We start from the raw sequence: 17,511 nt of genomic DNA, 5'->3' as shown, positions 1-17,511 counted from the left end.
TGAGAAATTTTAAAATAGTGACCGTGATCTTTTAAGGTACAGTGGAATTTCAAATTTGTGATGCAATTTGTAACGGGGAGATTTTTTATAAGCTGAAAGTGCAAATAAGTACATATTCTTTGGATGATAATATTTTGTAATTATGAATCATTTTGTGAAAATCGAGATTTGCTAATTTCTATACTTCCTCCTCTCAGAGTTTTTGGTGTCCTTATATTTTCTTCTCTCAAGGTCCACCACCATCACTTTGAGATTCTTTTGCAAGTATGCCCAAGTACCTTTTCTGCTAAAAAGTCAGAAAATAACTTTGTTTAGTCTTTAAAAAAAAAACTCAATAGGAAAATCAGTTCAGCGGTCTCAGAAGACAGTTTTTTTTTCTTTCCATTGCTTACAACGAAATTTTAAAACAAAATTAGACTTATTTTGTAATGATGAATTAGACTAACGCTTCAGTCTTGCCAAGTTAAAGCTGAAGGAGAACTGAACCCACTAGGCACAGTGGTTTCCACCCTGAGATTTAAAATGCTTAGCTAATCGATTGAATTCACTTTCTTCCTGAGCTTTCTGTCGGTTTCTCGCTAGCGTTCCGGCGGGGATCACAGACCGTGGTGTTCCTTACTGACCCTTTAACACTTCGCTATTTGCAGGATCCCAGGGATCCCTTATCTTAAGGAACCCTGCCCCCAGGGGTTAGAGTCCTGCGTGTACCACACAGCCTTTTCCCACTAGTCAGGAGTGTGATCGGGACATTTTTTCCTGTGCATTCTCTACATGAGCAGGAAACCCTGTTTCTCGAAGTCTTATTAATTGGATGGAAAGCCCAGCTGGTTAAAGGTTTAAAGAACGTAGGAAGCACCTCTACGCTTTTGCTTACAAAAAAGTTTCATTTCTTTGCTGTAGTGTCCAAAAAGCTCTTAAGTCAGGGTGTGCGTGTGCGTGCTTGAGGGCTTTTGAAACGAAGACGAAGTGTACTGGGAATTCGGAGGGTGTCACTGACTGATTCCCCGTGAGTGTCTCCTGTGGACACTGGAGATCAAACCCCACTTACGTCTTTTTGACTTGGTTAGTTTTGAATAACTGGAGTGAAAGTTGAGCGGAGTAACTCGGTGCTCCCAGGACATTTCGATGGCTGCTTCGCCAGGTTTTATCATTTTCTCTTTAACAGAGCCTTAGGCTGAGCGGGTTTGCAGGGCTGGATACGATATTCTTTGGTTGGGGTCTGGGGCCGAGTGCTGCAGGTTGAAGCTCCCCATCTAGTCAGTCCCCTACGAGCAGAGAGGGTCCGAATTACCCATCGAAATGTGATCAGGGTTGTCATGTAGAGTCCTGCCAATCATCTGCCCAGACAGAACCCCGGATTGTGGCTTGGGAAATGGTCTGTTCGGGGGCTGAATACTGTCCCCACTTTCAGCTCCTCTCGGCCTTTCTAGCTCCGGGGTAGAGTTGGGTGAAGGGTTAAGGTGGAGATGGAGTGATCCTTGGTGGGGGAGGCCAGAAAATGCTGCAGTCTTCTGTGGGAAGAGAGTGGGGAGCAGAAAGGAGAATGAAGAAGGGAAAATTCGGGGTAACTTGCAAGAGACAGGAGGAAGCTCTGGGCCTAGAGAAAGAAATGGATGGGGAGTTTTTAACCAGAGAGACGACCCTTGTCCTCACCCCTGGGAAGGAGCTAGCATTGGGCGGGTCCTGGGGTAAGAAGAGGGACCCTACGAAGGGGGTTTTGCTCCGAATTCACCATTTGGAAATAGTTTAAGGCCTGGGTTTGGCTGGGGCCCAAGGTGTGTGGACAGCACGTAAGACTTCTTCTGTTCCGGATAAAGAGAAGTAGCATTTTTGTTTTCGGACTTGAATATTTTCTTCCCTCCTTCCTCGCACACCCGTCGGTCCCTACCTGGTTGTCAATCACAGAGCAAGGCAGTGATCCGAAATTTTTAAAAATGAAATTTGGTCCCCAGAACCGAAGGTTCTAAACCCGCTAGGAAAGGCGCCACCTACCGGTCCCAGGGTCTAGGACAGGCAAATTGGATGACCCTCAAGAGATCCTGCCTGTAAGGGGTTAGCGAAGTGGCGTGGGGAGGGCTGGGTGGAAGGGGCACATCAGGCTTTGCCTCAGTCCATCCCTCCACCCTCCCCGACTCTAGCTCTCAGGGCCGCCTCAGCCCTGCCGAGCTCCAGGCTAGACCAGTTCCTCTCTCCCTGGATGCCACAGTAAATAGCTACTCCCCACGCGGCTAGAGGAGGGCATGAGATGAAGAAAAGGGGAGTTGGTCTGGGTCATCAGAATTGTCCTGGGTCATATGGGTTTAGAGGGGAGAGGGCCTTTCTCTCTTGGAGGAGAAGGCTATGTGCTGTGTCCTCTCCTCTGGACTCCCAGTGCTCGCCGAACTACCTGATAGGGTTCTCTGAGAACACTACTATCTCTTCCTAGTCTCCGGGGGGATTTGAATGAAAGGCAAATGGGGGCTAGCCAGTGGAGGGTTACAGACGCCTAGGCTTCAAATTTCCTTCGGCGTGCAGGGCGGGAGGAATGGGGGTGGGTGTGCTGGAGAGCTAACTAGACGTGTCCTGATTTATCGTTCCTAAGTGTGAATTCCAGCAGGGGCCTTGTCAGTCCATTTATTGACTAAATTTACCAGGACCTCGGTACAATAACGAAAATAACGCATGAGAGAGCTAAGAGACCGCATCAAAATGTTTGGAGGAGTCTCTTTTTGCCTGGTACCCCACTTAGCCCACTTAATCCATTTTCCCCCCAGATGCTCCTAGCTGGGCCAAGCATGAATGCAGTGTTTGAGAATCTACGGACCCGCTTTTGTCCTGTGGATTTTTTTTGAGGGGGTGTATTTTAGTTTACCTCGCCCAAACATAAGTCAAAATGGTAGGGTTTTCCTTCTATAAGATGCTTTTTCGGATCTGTGGTGTAAATGTATAACTACAGGTGGAAACACCACCATGCAACCCTCACCACACCCAAATTCCTGGCTCCCTTAAGAAGTCAGTCCGGCGTTAGGCCTTCCTGGCTCCCCTCTTTTTATCTGGCGATTGAGATGGTAGGTGGAGAGATACTCTCGGATAGCTCAAGGCAAGGGTGAAGCTTAATCTCTTCTTCCTTTGTAGAAAGGCCCACGCTCCTACGGTTGCTAAAGCCCTCACTCAGAAACCCTCTCTCCCACCCTCTAGGAGGATCTTTGCTTAGGTGTGTTAAGTTAGCGCTTCTCTCTGGTTTGGGCTCAGGTTTAATGCACCATGCGACCTAATTTTCTCCACAGAGCCAAAACCAGCAGGTAATGGTCCTGACTCGAGGAACTCAAGGTCTACTCCACTGTTATCCGAGATTCGGGGAAGAAGTACAACGCCTTTTAGCCTCAATTTCAACCATTTGCTATCCCTTAGTTCGGCCCTCGATATGGGCTTTGAGCCTGAGGACTACCCCCACCCTCCAGCGCGCAGCACCCGCAAGTCCTAGATCTGGCCAGGCATCTTCTGACAACTTCACAACCTTCCGTGGGAACCGCGTGAAATTTAGAAGAAGACACAGCTGTGACTTCGTTTTTGTCATAAACATGATTTGAGTTGGAGACCCTAAAGCTTTGAGTAGCAGGACACAAATGGGATATAAATGGAGATTTCAAGAGATGCCCAAACGCATGTGCGCTGAACAACAGTGGTACAAACCAAGAGTTTTGACTTTTCCTCTCTAATTGTCACCTTGGTTCCTAAGTCTGTCTGTCTTTCTACTTCGGGAGAAAGGTTCAGCTGAAGGCTGCGCGCCAGCCCAGGCCGCGCTGCAGGCTCAGAGAGCGCGTTCATTTCCTGCGCCCGGATGATACTGAAATCTGCTTTTATTTGCTTGGAGCAAACCCGAGGCTCTCTGCGCTCTTGCCTGATGGATGCAAATGTAAATGTGCACTTATTTAATTGGATAGGGCCCCAAGATAAAAGAGATAAACGGCTCCGGGTTTGCCAAGTTATTTTTCTGAGGCATGCTGCGCATTGTAGAGGGAAAGCTAATGAATAGTGGGGGTGGAAGAGCGAGGAAAGTTGAATTTCTGAGATTCGGCCTCCTGTCTCTTTTAGGGAGGCAAGGGGCCCAAATTATGAACTCGGATCAGGTGGGACATGAATATTCGCTTGGCCCGCTACAACGAATGAGGTCTGGAGACAGGAGCCCTTACCTCTTCCAGTACGACTGGACTTTACTGACGGGTGAAATCAAGGGATATAACGAGCTCCCAGCTTTGGAAAGGGAAGTGACGACGGAAACTTTCCCCAGCCCTTTGCGTCCTAACTTATAGCCACATCCTCCCAGGACCCCAGCCTCCTTCAGGAACCCAACTCTGGCTCAGGAATAGGCCGACAGAGACATCAACAATGAGTCCCAGCCCAGAGTCCTACAAATGAGTTAACAGGCTCGCAAGCCGAGGCCCCCAAAAGGAGGAAACGCTGAGCTCTGGCCTGGACTCCCACTCTCTAAAGATGTCAAGCAGTTTTGCTCTCCTTGGATCTTACCACAGATTTCATGTCTCCCTTCACCTTGGTCCACCCCAGCAGGACACAACCTTTCCTGAAATGGAGGAAGCTCCCAACCAACCACTGTGTCCTGCACTTGGGACACCAGTGCCTACTGTGTGCAGAGAACTGTGCCCAATGCTGGCAGGGCTAGTTTAAATAACACACTATCTTTTACCTCGAGAAACCTAAGGGAATGAAGGCGAAGTCAAGATTCTTATTCTAAACTTATGTATTCTGGTTTTTTACTGCACCTCCCCTCCCCTCACCCCTTTTTTCCCTTATATTTAAGTACCTAGGTGAGAGTTTGAGACTGGAAGGTCTGGGAGAGCATGAGGAAGAAGAAAATGTAGGCAGGGGAAGGGAAGGAACCCAGAGACAAAGATTGCAGATCTGTGGCCAGTTTTCGCCTTGGCTCCCAGACTTTGGAGCCTTCGGGCCCTGCAGCTGAGCTGGTCCCGAAGAGTGATGTTTCGCCCTTGCCACCGCTCCCACATCCCCAACACGCTGATGAATTGGCTTGTCAGGGGAGGCCTGCACGCAGAGACAATCAGAAAGCACTTATATCTCGCTAAACTGAAATTACTGTCTTTTCAGGGGCTAATTTGTATAACTCCCATGGAGGGACTTGGAAAGTGTTTGATGAGGCATAAAATGATGATTAATGAATTTATTGGTCGCTGCTCATCAAACAGGGGCAGTATAACTCCCCCCACCCCAGGCCCTGGACAGGGGTGGAATGGTTGGAGAGAGGCCTAGAGTTCTGCCGCAGAATTCAAAACCCCGTGTCTTTCAGAAAACCAATGGGACAGATTCCCACTAGGACGGACCCTTGAGCAGCTTTCAGCATCTCTTGTCTCTGCAGTACCCCCACTCCACCACCTCTCCCTCCCCCTTCTAGTGCTCCATATTCCTCTCCTGGACCCCTCGCCCTCTGGCGGTGGGTGGGACTGGATTTCGCTACACCTGGACTGTCAAGGAGTTAAGTTTTGAGCTGCCGACATGGACTAGTGAGCATGGGATTCCAGCACCCCTGAACTTCCAAGAAAACTCTTCGTCAGAATCTCTGCACTAAAGACGGCCAATGTCATTCTATTTCAGCTGGCCGAGTCCTAGAAAATCCCTGGGTGTCCAACAAAGCAGGCCAACATGAGGGAACCAGAAGGGGTCAGGGTACGACATTAGGAAGGGGCAGTTTGGGGCCTTAATGACTCTAATGTGGGCAATTAAAATTAAGTGGCTGTGATGCAAATGTCTGCTCTACTTTCTAGGAGGCTTCAGGGATCAATACACACGATTTGTAAGGCGCTTCCCATCGACCCGGCGTTAAAATGTTTGACCTTTTGCGGAGGAAGAAAAAAATCTGACGAGTGATGACCCCTGGAAAGTCTGCTCAAGGTCACAGCTCTCTATTTTCCCAGTACATACACCCTTCTCCCTCTTGTTGGTTGAGACCCTTTCCCTCCAGTCCTGATGGAGGGAGAGAAGGAAATTCTGTTTGGGTAAGACACAGGGTTGGAGAAGGGTACAAATGCGTCTGGATAGCTTACCTATCTCCACTACTTCTACTTGTATTATCCTCCTGTCTTCTGATTCTGCCTGGACCTTCTCCAGCTGGGCCTGAATCCTGAACAGGCCACCTAGGTTCAGATTTGTCTTGTAGCCTGATCGACAAGGGCCTATATATTATAGTGGAAGGATAACTGGGGCAGAAGTGAAAACAATCAGATTCTAAGGCCTGGTTTTGCCACTAAGTGAACAAATCACCTCATCTTGGTTGGCCTCAATATCTTCCTGTGTGGACTGAGGGGTTTGGGCTAGACTATATGATAGCTAAGGTTTTTTTAACTCAACAGTTACTAGATGATTCCTCTCCTCCCCTCCCCCCATGTAAAATAATTGAAAAGATAATTTAAATCTATCTTTAGCATTTCAGCTTCTCATTTTAACCTTCAGAGGTATCCATAGATTTAGATCTGGAAGGGACCTTAGAAGCCATATAGTCCAACCCCATCATTTTTCATAAACAGAAACTGAGGCCCAGAGAGTTTAAGTGCCCAAGAAAACCAAGGTAGTGAGTGAGAAGCAGGATTTGAACCCAGATCTTCTAATTCCAGTATATAATGCCAGTCTCCTAAAGGGCTCTAAATTCAACTAAACATTCTCCTTGGTTTTGCTATTCCCACCATCCTCTTCCCCTTCCCATTTCCACAATTCCTATGTGCCACAGAGTGTGGAATTTTCTATCATTAAAAAAAAGTGTGCATTTATTTTTATAAAGTCATAATTAAAAAGTGTCCCTCATTGTATATAACCTCTTTCTCCCCAATCTCCCTTATTCTGCCAGGGGCACTGTAGTGTAATAGAATGACATTAGATTGGGAGTCCCATTTGAATTGTGTCTCTGCCACTTACTAACAGTGTGATCTTGGGTAAATCACTTACCATTTCTGGGTTTTATACTCCTCTTTAAAAGTGAGGGAGTTCAGGGGGCAGCTAGGTGGTGCAGTGGATAGAGCACTGGCCCTGAAGTCAGAAGGATCTGAGTTCAAATCTGGCCCAGACCAAACACTAGACACTTACTAGCTGTGTGACCCTGGGCAAGTCACTTAACCCCAATTACAAAAAACAAAAACAAAAGTAAGGGAGTTGTTCTACAAGGTCTTTGGGGGTCTAGTAGCAGTGTTGGACAGTAGAAAAAACATTGGATTTGGAGTTGAATATTTGGGTCTTAATAAACATTTATTAAGTGCCTACTATGTATGTGCCAGACACTATGCTCAGCGCTGGGGATAAAAAAAGATGCAAAAGACATTTTCTGTCCAAGGAGCTTACAGTCTATTGGGGTAAACAGCATACAAACAAATATATGCAAACAAGCTATAAACAGGATAAACAGGAAATAAACAGAGGGAAGGCCCTGGAATTAAGGGAAGTTGGAGGAAGTTTCCTGTTAAAGAAAAAAAGGGTGGGGGGAGATTTCACTGTGACTTAAAGGAAGCCAGGGAGATCAGTAGGTAGAGTTGAGGAGGGAGAACTTTCCAGACATGGGGGACAGCCAGAGAAAATGCCAACAGAGAGATGGTGTGTCTTGTTTGTGAAACAGCCCAGCAGCCAATGTCACTGGATTACAGAGTAAGAGTCTCTGCTGCTTAGCGCCTTCATGATCTTGGATAAGCAACAGAACCTCACTACGCTGTATTTTCTGATTTGCAAAATGAAAATTTTGGATCACATATTCTCTAAGGTCCCTTCCAGCTCCAAGTCTATGATTCCCAGCCCTGCCAGAGGAAGTTTCAAACATTCTTAGAGGAAATTTTTTTAACAGCTATGATTTTTAGATAATGGTTAAAGTCACAGAAGAATGGGGTCTTAGTAAAGAAGCTTTTTTTTTTTAAAGGAAAGATCTGGTAGCATTTGGGAGGTCTAGGTGGGAAAGGCTAGGTTGGAGCCTTTTTTTCTACCAGTCTTCTACCAATCTTCAATCAATTAGCAGACATTTATTAAGTACCTACTTTGTTCCAAGCCCTATATTAGATTCTGGGGAAACAGGTACAAAGAGTGAAACCATCTTGACTCCAAGGGACATTACATTCTTATTGGGAAGACCAGATATGTAACTACAAATATATAGAGCAAAAAATTGTAGCTCAAATAAGCTCAGCCCAAATCCCATATGCACTGATGTGTCAGGGCCCCACAGACAAGGCTAGCTGGGTTTTATGGAGACCTCTGTGGGTCAGTGGAGTGGGGCAGTATCATTCCTAAGGTTATGAGTTCAAGCCCCTATTCTGGTGTCTCCCCCCAATTCCATCTCGAGTTAGTTATCCTTCTTTCAGTGATTGGCCTAGTGATTAGAGCACCGGTATTATTAACCAATTAATAACAATTAGTTCTTACAAAAGGGGTGTTTACTGAGAAGCTATAGCAAAATCAGAAGTACAAGCATATCCTCTTGAATCTCTAAGGCACGCTCTCTCTTATGCTACTTTAATTCCTTGGGAAAATGGGCTCAGAGTTACCTTAGTTGGTATGAAGCATCTGTCCCACCAAGTTCACTTCCAAATTTAGACAAAGTGGCTCCCTTGCTTGCAGAATCCAGCCTCTGGATGTTGATCCACTGCTGGTCTAGGTTACTCAGTTATCTATGGACAACTCTGATATGGCCTCTTATCACTGAACCTCTGGTTGATTTTTTTCTCACCTTTTGAAGTTCACAAGGTTGAAGCTTAGTCAATTCATTTTTCAATGCTCCTCTCTTCTAAGGTAGGAAACTATAGACACGGTGGAGACGAAAGCAAAATCAGGGCCATTTGTTCATGGTTTTATGTATGGTCCAGGGAGAGTAGGCTACTGGCGCTCTCCCCACTGGGATGGTTACTGCAGGTATTAGCAGTCATTGCCTCCTTATTTGAAAGCAACCAAGCAGGAAGGAGAACAAGATCCAGTAGCTGGGGCTTTGTGTAAGCATGTTTATTGCTGGTTCATGAGCCAATCAAAAAAAAATCTTTCCTCACCACTTGACAAGTAGACTGGAAGTAGTCATGGGATACCCGGGTACCCTCCATGTTCACAAGGATGTTGCGTTAGGTCAAAAAGGTTGTACATGCTCACAAGGGCTGGACTCTCATCAAGCAGTCAATAGTCACATATACAAAGTGAATCAGTATAGATATGTACAGAGCTGTTAAATACTAGGTAATTGGGGAGGGGGAGTCACCAATGAGAAAGAGGTTAAGTTTGATTTGGAGAGTTTCAGTTACTTGGTATTTCTCCACATTATAGGCCCTATTGGAAGCTTTCCAGACATCAGGGAGTAGAAAGGAAGTCTCTGATTAACTTTTCTTTTCTTTTCTTTTTTTCTCTCTCTCTGATGTCAGAAATCAGATCTTCACTTCTTCCCCTTTGCTGCCTTGACTCTGACAGCTACTTCCTACTCAGCTGATGCAGTCCTGATTCCCCTTCAGCTCAGTATGGCAGTATCTTTGATAAAACAAAGGGCAATGTTCCATGGCTCTCAGTTTATGTGAAATCATTAATGTTCCACAACCTTCTTCCCTGTTTTCTCAGCAAATATTAAATTCAATCACCATTTATTGAGCACCTGCTCAGTGCAAGGCACTGTTTTAGGCACTTTGGATACAAAAATGACACTCTCCCTGAATTCAAGGAGTTTACAATCCAGCCAGTGGTGGAGGTGGGAGAGGAGGGTAAAGGTAACATACACAAAAAAGTATGGTATAAGGGTGAAGGAGAACCAATGTATTATAAGAAAATTTCAGGAGTGAGAGCTCACATTTAGCTGGGAACATCAGGGAAGGCTTAATGGAGGAGCCAGCAAGAGCTGAGCCTTGGAGAATTTCAGTAAGTAGAGATAAGGAATGAGTGCTTTCTAGACAGAGAGAGGATGACCTCCATGAATGCACAGAGGCAGGAGAGTACAATACGAGATAAGGAAACAACTAATAGTTTAGTTGAGCTGGAATCTAGAGTGTAGGCAGGAGACTAATGTGAACTGAGTCTTCAAAGGTAGACTGAGGGAAATTGTGGAAGGCCTTAAACACCAGGCTAAGGTTGTATTTTATCCTAAAAAGCAGTATCCCTTTCATCTTTCATGTGAAAAAATTACCTATCTCTTTCTTGGTAGAAATGTTCTTCATTGTTGCTGTAAGTTTAAAGAGATGGGTCAGATGAAACTAGGTCTCTACCAATTGGGATAGAGTTAGACATTATAAACTCAGGAACCTTAAGCTTTTTTTTTGGTCTTGTTTTGCATTACTATAGTTTTCCTCTTAATTCTCTAGTAAGGTTTAAATTGAATGAAAGGGAATGAATGTTTGCTGAGACCCAGCTACAGAGATTAAAACTCCCAGGGGGTCTGATGAATACTACTGGCAGTGAAAAAAACAGTTCTATTCCATTCAAACAAAATTCATTTAGTGCTTATCGTGTGCGGGACCCTGTACTTCACACTGGATATACAAAGATGAAAAAGGCTCATTTCTTGCCCTGTGGGAGCTTATAGTCCAACAGAGGAACACATAAGGTACACAGGTAAGTACACTAGATAGAACGGGCTAGGGACAAAATTAATACACTAAGAAAAGTTGAGAAGGCAAATTGAAACAACCCTTTGGGAAAGGGTCATCCTGGAGGGGAGGAGGGCAGCACCAGTTGACCTCTTTTTTTTTTTTTGCTTCTTAATTCTGGTTATTTGATTCTGCAGAGGTAAGGCCTGGGGAAATAGTTTGTTGTGGGGAGGTGGGAGTAGAGCCTTGGAGTCTGAGAGAGGAATGAGGTAGAGGAAATCAGGCCTGATTGCCAGACGTGACCTCCTTCAAGAAGGTTTCTCACCGTCCATTTTTCTCCCTTCCTAGCACTGTGTGTCTGAAGGTGACCTCTCTTGCCTCAGTTTGGAGCCAAGAGATGGTAGCATCCCATCATATCCTTTTATTCAAACTGGCAGAAACAACAGCTTGGTAACTCTGCCCAAGGCTCTCAAATTGAGATTGGTGAGTTTCCAGCTGCCAAGTCACTCAGAGTAAACAATTCTCTATTCTTTTCTCCTGGCCAGGGGGGAACCTCCCTCAGCACTAGCATATCCTGCCTTTGCCCACAGCAACAGCCCATCGGCCACTTAAAAGACCCTCACAGACCACCATTGGTTGACCACACTCTGAAAAGTAATGCGTAACTGCAGGATCCCACAGAAGTCTTTACAGAAATAGTATCTCCATTGAGAATCCTTTATCAGTTATTTCATAGAACTTAAAACTGGAAGATATCTTAGGGATGATGTAGTTTGTTGTTCAGTTCCCTTTCTTCCATTCCTCCCCCCTTTTTTGATGAGGAAACAAACCCAGAGAGCCTAAATGATTTTTCCAAGGGCATACAGGTAGCAAGTAGCTAAGTAAGATGAAAGCTTTGGTTTTCTGACTCCAGGACCAGTGACATTTCCATTATTCTGAACAGAACATATTTCTTTCGTGTTTGTTTCCTCAAGCACAGCCACAGCCATCCTATACTACTAGTCAGTCAATCGACCAATCAGCCAGTGTTTTTATTTGTGAAGTGCCCACTAAACAGCAGCACTGTACTAAATGCTGGGCATGCCCCAAGACAAAAGTCAAACATTCCCTGTTTGACCTTAATAAACATACTAAGGACCTCAATACACATACTAAGGTGTCTACAGAAGACTGGTATGCATTTTGAGAAACACACCATGACACATTTTTATCTTACCTAGAAGACAGTGTATTGTAATGCAAAGGGCACCATATTTGGAATCAGGAATAGAGGTGAGTTCAAATGCTGTAGTATGAGACTAGACAAATCACTGTACTCCTATGAACCTTAGTTTCCTCATTTGTAAAATGAAAGGAAGCCTCTCAGGAGTGTTGTGAGGAAAACAATTCACATACCCTAAAGTATTATATAAATGTGAAATGTGAAAAATCAGTGCTTATCACAGTGCCTGGGGCAGCTAGGTGGTGCAGTGGATAGAGCACAGGGCCTGGAGTCAGGAAGACTCAGCTTCCTGAGTTCAATCTAGCCTCAGACACTAGCTGTGTGACTCTGGGTGAGTCACTTAACCTTGTTTGCCTCAGTTTCCTCATCTGTAAAATGAGCTGGAGAAGAAAATGGCAAACTACTCCAGTACCTTTGCCAAGAAAACCCCAAATGGAGTCGGACACAACTCCAAGCCAGAAGCAAACTTGGTGGGCACTCTGTGAAGAGAGAAAAGGACTCCCAGGACCAGAGACAACCACTAAACAACAACAACATCACAGTGCCTGGAACATAATAGGCATTTAATAAATGTTTGCTGGTTGATATTACTATTATTACTACTCCTTGGTAGTTGAGACTTTATGCATCATTTTAATTACACTAATCATTTATTCTAAAAATAACCAAATAGTGACAGCTGAGAAGTGATTTCTCTAAACTCTGAGTTTCTAAACATGAGCTGGTAAAGAAAGAACAAATCAAAGAGAAAAGAGCAATCAGGCTTTGATAGTGAGAACACATCTTTCATGCCTTATAGTCTATAAGTATATAATATAAAGCTGCCTGATCTCCACAGCTGGGTCTTGAAGGAAGATGATTTCAGTAGGCAGAGGACAAGAACCCCATCCTCTACCCCATTCACTCCAAGAAACATATACATGCATACACATAACACATACTCACACATACACTAACAACTATGGACTTCCCATACTAATGATGCTAATGTCCAGATCCATTAGCTTTCTCTCCATTGTTATTTGTTCCTGTGCAGAGATTCCTGGGGCTTCAGAACTCTGGCAATGAAATATCTACATCTGTTAGGAACCTGTCATTACAGTCCCCAGAATGCTAATGTTGTTCTGTGGAAGGGCACCAGGACCTCAGACTACTCACATTCTCAAGGATCAAAGCACCAGTGAAGTATGTCAGCTCTTGCCAATCCAAGTACTATACTCCCACATTCGAGGACCCTGAGAAAGTCATTTAACATCTTTGGGTCTCAGTTTCCTAATCAGTAAGTTTAAGAGGTTGGACCTGACCTTTAGGGGTTCCCAAGCTAACCATACCCTCAAATTATGCTATTTCAAGTCATTCTTCCTCATGCATGGGCACTGACACAAACCCGATACATACTCTTCACCAGCCCCATAACCCCATTTTTTCTTCACTTACTTGATAATGACTCCACTATTGGTTCCCCAAACATTCAGGAGCTGGATGTCACATTGCAATGTTAAACCATGGTCACCAACATAAAGTGAATGTCATGAAAGTCTTAAAGGGGAGCAGAAATGTAATTAATGATTAATGGATAGTTTTGTGAAATCTGAGTCTGCCTCCAACTTACTATTCTAATTTTATCCCTTCTTTCTTCTCACTGTTAGATAATTCTTTTTGTTTGTTTGTTTTTTAAGTAATTGGGGTTAAGTGACTTGCCCAGAGTCACACAGCTAGTAAGTGTCAAGTGTTTGGTCTGAGGCTGGATTTGAACTTGGGTCCTCCTGACTTCAGGGCCAGTGCTCCATCCACTGTGCCACCTAGCTGCCCCACTGTTAAATAATTCTTAACCCCAGCAGCAGCAATCTGAAGGAAGACTATTCTAGGCATAAGAGTTCATTTATGTAAAAGTAAGGAGATGGGAGAAATAAGGAAAGAATTGGTGCAAGGCTGAGACCAATTTGGATGGAAGAGAGAATGTCTGGGAGGGAATAACATATATGCCTGTAAAGGTGAATTGTGGAGCCAGATTGTATCTTAAATCTCTGGCTGAGGAGATTGTATTTTCCCAGTGGGAAGATGAGATAGGGTAAAATCTAGCCACAAATATTTAGCATCCCTTGGACCTCACTTTCAACTCACACTGCACTGAAAGATTAGGCCCCAGAATGGAGCTGACTATTTCTTCCCTCAGGGTTCTAGAGGTTAACCTTGAGGGGCTGGGGTTTCTATTATAGTCACTCACAAATCCTCATCCAGTGTGCTCCTCCATATCAATCAGTTGACATCAATTAGTTTTTACAAAAGGATTTATACTGAGAAGGTATATCCAGAACAGTAATGAAATACATTCCCCCCAGATAGTAGGTACACTCTCTCCTTTGGTGTGAGGTCCTTGGGGAGAATGGGCTCAAACTTAAAAGGAAAAAGGTAATAAGATACACATGTATGGAACACTCAGGGTCAAGGGATACCTGGAGACTCCTGGTCCTGGGAGTCCTTCTCTCTCTTCACAGAGTCCCCACCAAGTTTGCTTCTGGCTTGTTCCTTTGAGTTAGTAGAGTGTAGTATGTAAGTCGACTACTGAGTTGAGTCAAGCATCCTAATGTCCTTTTCTGGCTCCTCACCAGACTCAACTATGGCTGCTACTGGCTCTAGTTGTCAGTAAGATTTCTTTGAGAGTTTTGATGGACCTCCTATCTCATCAGTCACCTGGGTACTACTCTCTGAGAATTCTCACCTACCCAAGATGAGGAAAGAATAAATAAAAAAGAAATATAAGTGTCATTGAGTGGTTCGGGGAAGTGTCCAGCTTCCCTCACTTAATATCTAGTAGCTCAAAGCAATCATCACTAAAAACAAAACAAAACAAAACAAAACCAAACAAACAAAAAACAACATCGAAAAGAGTAAGAGAGAGTCTGCTTGATCCTTTTGTATTCACATGCAGTCCTGCTTTGCTGTTATTGAGTCATTAATCCTTCTGGCTCCTCAGTCATTGAGAAGACACATAGTACTAATCCTGGGTCATCATGGCTGAAACCAGCTTCTGAAGTTCTATGGATTGGACTGGCAGAAGGCAGAGAATATTGTATGTGCTCTGAATAATTCATCAAGAAGGTCGAATTTGAGTATCCTCCAAAGACTGGGCCCTCTTTGGCCAGTTTGCCCATTACGTACATATAATTGTGGCATGATTTTGGAATAAAGGACTGAGGTAAAGAATAGCATTCTATGTTGGCAAAGAGGGAGAGTTGTCACTTGCTTCCCTCCCTCCCTTTCATTTGCACAGGAGACCCAAATAATCTGGGCTGAAGGAAAGCCAAGTTGCCTGGAACACACATAACTCTTGTGGGTCTCCTTAAGCAGAGCCTGCCTGTCAATAATCTTTATGAGGGACTTAAGCAGCAATTACAAGGCTGTTCTAACCCTAAGTCACATATAGTTACTGTCCTGTGGGGAGCAGGTCCGACAAGGTAGCATGCTGCACCAAAGATGTAGGCAGCTATGTGTATTTACAGAAGCATGTGACCAGGCCACATGTGTACCATGCATGTACGTCCCTCCACTTGTGTTTTCCTAGGCATGTCTACTCTCTCTACTAACAATGGGTGTATTTGGGAGAAAGTGAGCCACAAGTTTATAGGCAAAATCAATCAGTTGATAATAACTTTTTACTTGTTTTATCAATTAAGATAATATTCATAAAGCATTTGTAATAGTGCCTTCCAAAAATGTTCTAGTGCTACTTTTCTTACTATATTATTCATTATAAGCTTTGGAATAATTGTTTCCTCTGGCCTACCAGTGAAAGGAAACAGCTATTGGAGCCCACAAACTATGGTTTTTTGAGCAGATGTAGATCCACAGAGTACCTTGAACTTGGGCTAGCTTGCAGAGATCCACATGTAAGTAAGAAAGTATCCCAGGTACTTAATATCCTAAAAATAAAAGGGAGCTATTAGAAGCTTTTTGATCAGGGAAGTAACATGGTCAGACTTGTGTTTTAGAAAGATCGCTTTTGAGGGAGAGACCATTTAGGAAGCTATAACAACAATCCAGGAAAGAGTAGAAGGGGGTAGTTCTACTAAAGCAGAAAGGGGGGGGAAGAACACAAAAGAAATTGTTGAGGTGGAATCTATAGGGTTTAAAAATATTGTGCTTGGTGGAAAAGGGAGTGGGGAGGGTCAAAGCTAACTCTTGAGTTTGTGAGACACAGTGGCCCTAAACATTCCCTAGAAATAGGGAAGTCAGATGGAGAGCTCTGAGTGGATGGTTTTTGCCAAGACATTTAATCTCTCTGAGGTTGTTTCCTCGTCTATAAAATGACAATCAGCCAGCAATTAACAAGCACTCATTAAATGCTAGATACTATGGAGACAAACATAAAATCAAGTTAGTCCCTGCCCTCAAGGAGCTTACATTGGAGGCTGAAGGGCAGTGATACAACGTTTTTCAGGTAGCCGCATAAGGAAGGGAGCTTTGGTCTAGGCCAGGGGTGAGGAACTTGCGGCCTCGAGGCCATGTGTGGCCCTCTAGGTCCTCAAGTGTGGCCCTTTGACTGAATCCAAACTTCACAGAACAAATCCCCTTGATAAAAGGATTTGTTCTGTAAAACTTGGACTCAGTCAAAAGGCTGCACCCAAGAATAGCCTCGAAGGCCATACATGGCCTTGAAGCTAAAGGTTTCCCGCCCCCGGACTAGGCAATTACAATTACAATTACAATTGTGAGCAGTCATAGAAAAGTTAATGTTGACACCCTTACCAATAATGATAATAGTGATTTGATTATTTTCCCCCAAGCAAGTGGTAGAAAAGAGCAGGGTGCCATACTTCAGCAGGGCAGAATCTTTCTAAAGTTCCTTCCAGCAGTCACTCTATTATTTTATAATTTCATTAAGTTAAGGAGCAAAGAGGAAAAGGGCAGCTGGGTGGCAAGGTAGATGGAGTACTGGACCTAGTGGCGAATTCAAATCTGGCCTCAGACACTTACTAGCTATGTGACCCTGGGCAAGTCACTTAACTTTGTTTGCCTCAGTCTCCTCATCTATACAATGAGCTGAAGAAGGAAATGGCAAACTACTATCTTTGCCAAGAAAACCCCAAATGGGGTCACAAAGAGTCAGACATGACTGAAAATGACTGAAGAACAACAAAGAAGGAACCTAGGGAGAGGAGTTAGGAAATAGGAGTAGAGCCAATGCCCATTTTGTTTCCTAAACTGGTAACAATTCCCTGGAGCCAAAGATTTCCTGATCCTTTCTGACTCTGTGCTTTGTACCTTTGAAGCCAAAGCCCATAGAGAATGAGTTGACCAATATCACCGAGGGAGCCCAGGCAGCTTGGTGAGGAAGGCCCTGCTGCCACCAGAAATGGAAAGGGCGAGAGGAAGCCTTATCCTCACCAGCATACATGCTCATTAGTGCTGCTATTTAAACCTTGGCTGGGGATTTTGGTGCAGCTCTGCACACTTTTAATTTTCCTTACTGGAATGGCAACAGAAACCTCTTTGATGGGACTGAAATAAAGGTCTCAGAACATGACTATACTTAACCTGTCTGACTGAAAGGGCCTTGGGGCCCCTGGTGGGGGAGGGGACCTGGATGAGGTCGATGCCAGTCTTGTCTGGAAGGGACAGAATAGACTAGTGGTATATATAGGACATCCCCTCCCTTGGGATGAGAGCTCCACCTTTGTCTTTCTTCCCAAGTCTTTTCTGTTGAACTGAAGCCTCAGCCCTTGGCCAAGAGCAAGGAAATGGGCTCGAGGA

This window comes from Phascolarctos cinereus, unplaced genomic scaffold (assembly GCF_003287225.1).
Source record: "Phascolarctos cinereus isolate Bilbo 61053 unplaced genomic scaffold, phaCin_HiC Scaffold_2;HRSCAF=192, whole genome shotgun sequence".
NCBI lineage: Eukaryota > Metazoa > Chordata > Mammalia > Diprotodontia > Phascolarctidae > Phascolarctos > Phascolarctos cinereus.
The sequence above is the reverse complement of the archived record's forward strand: the minus strand, read 5'-3'. Positions refer to the sequence as shown.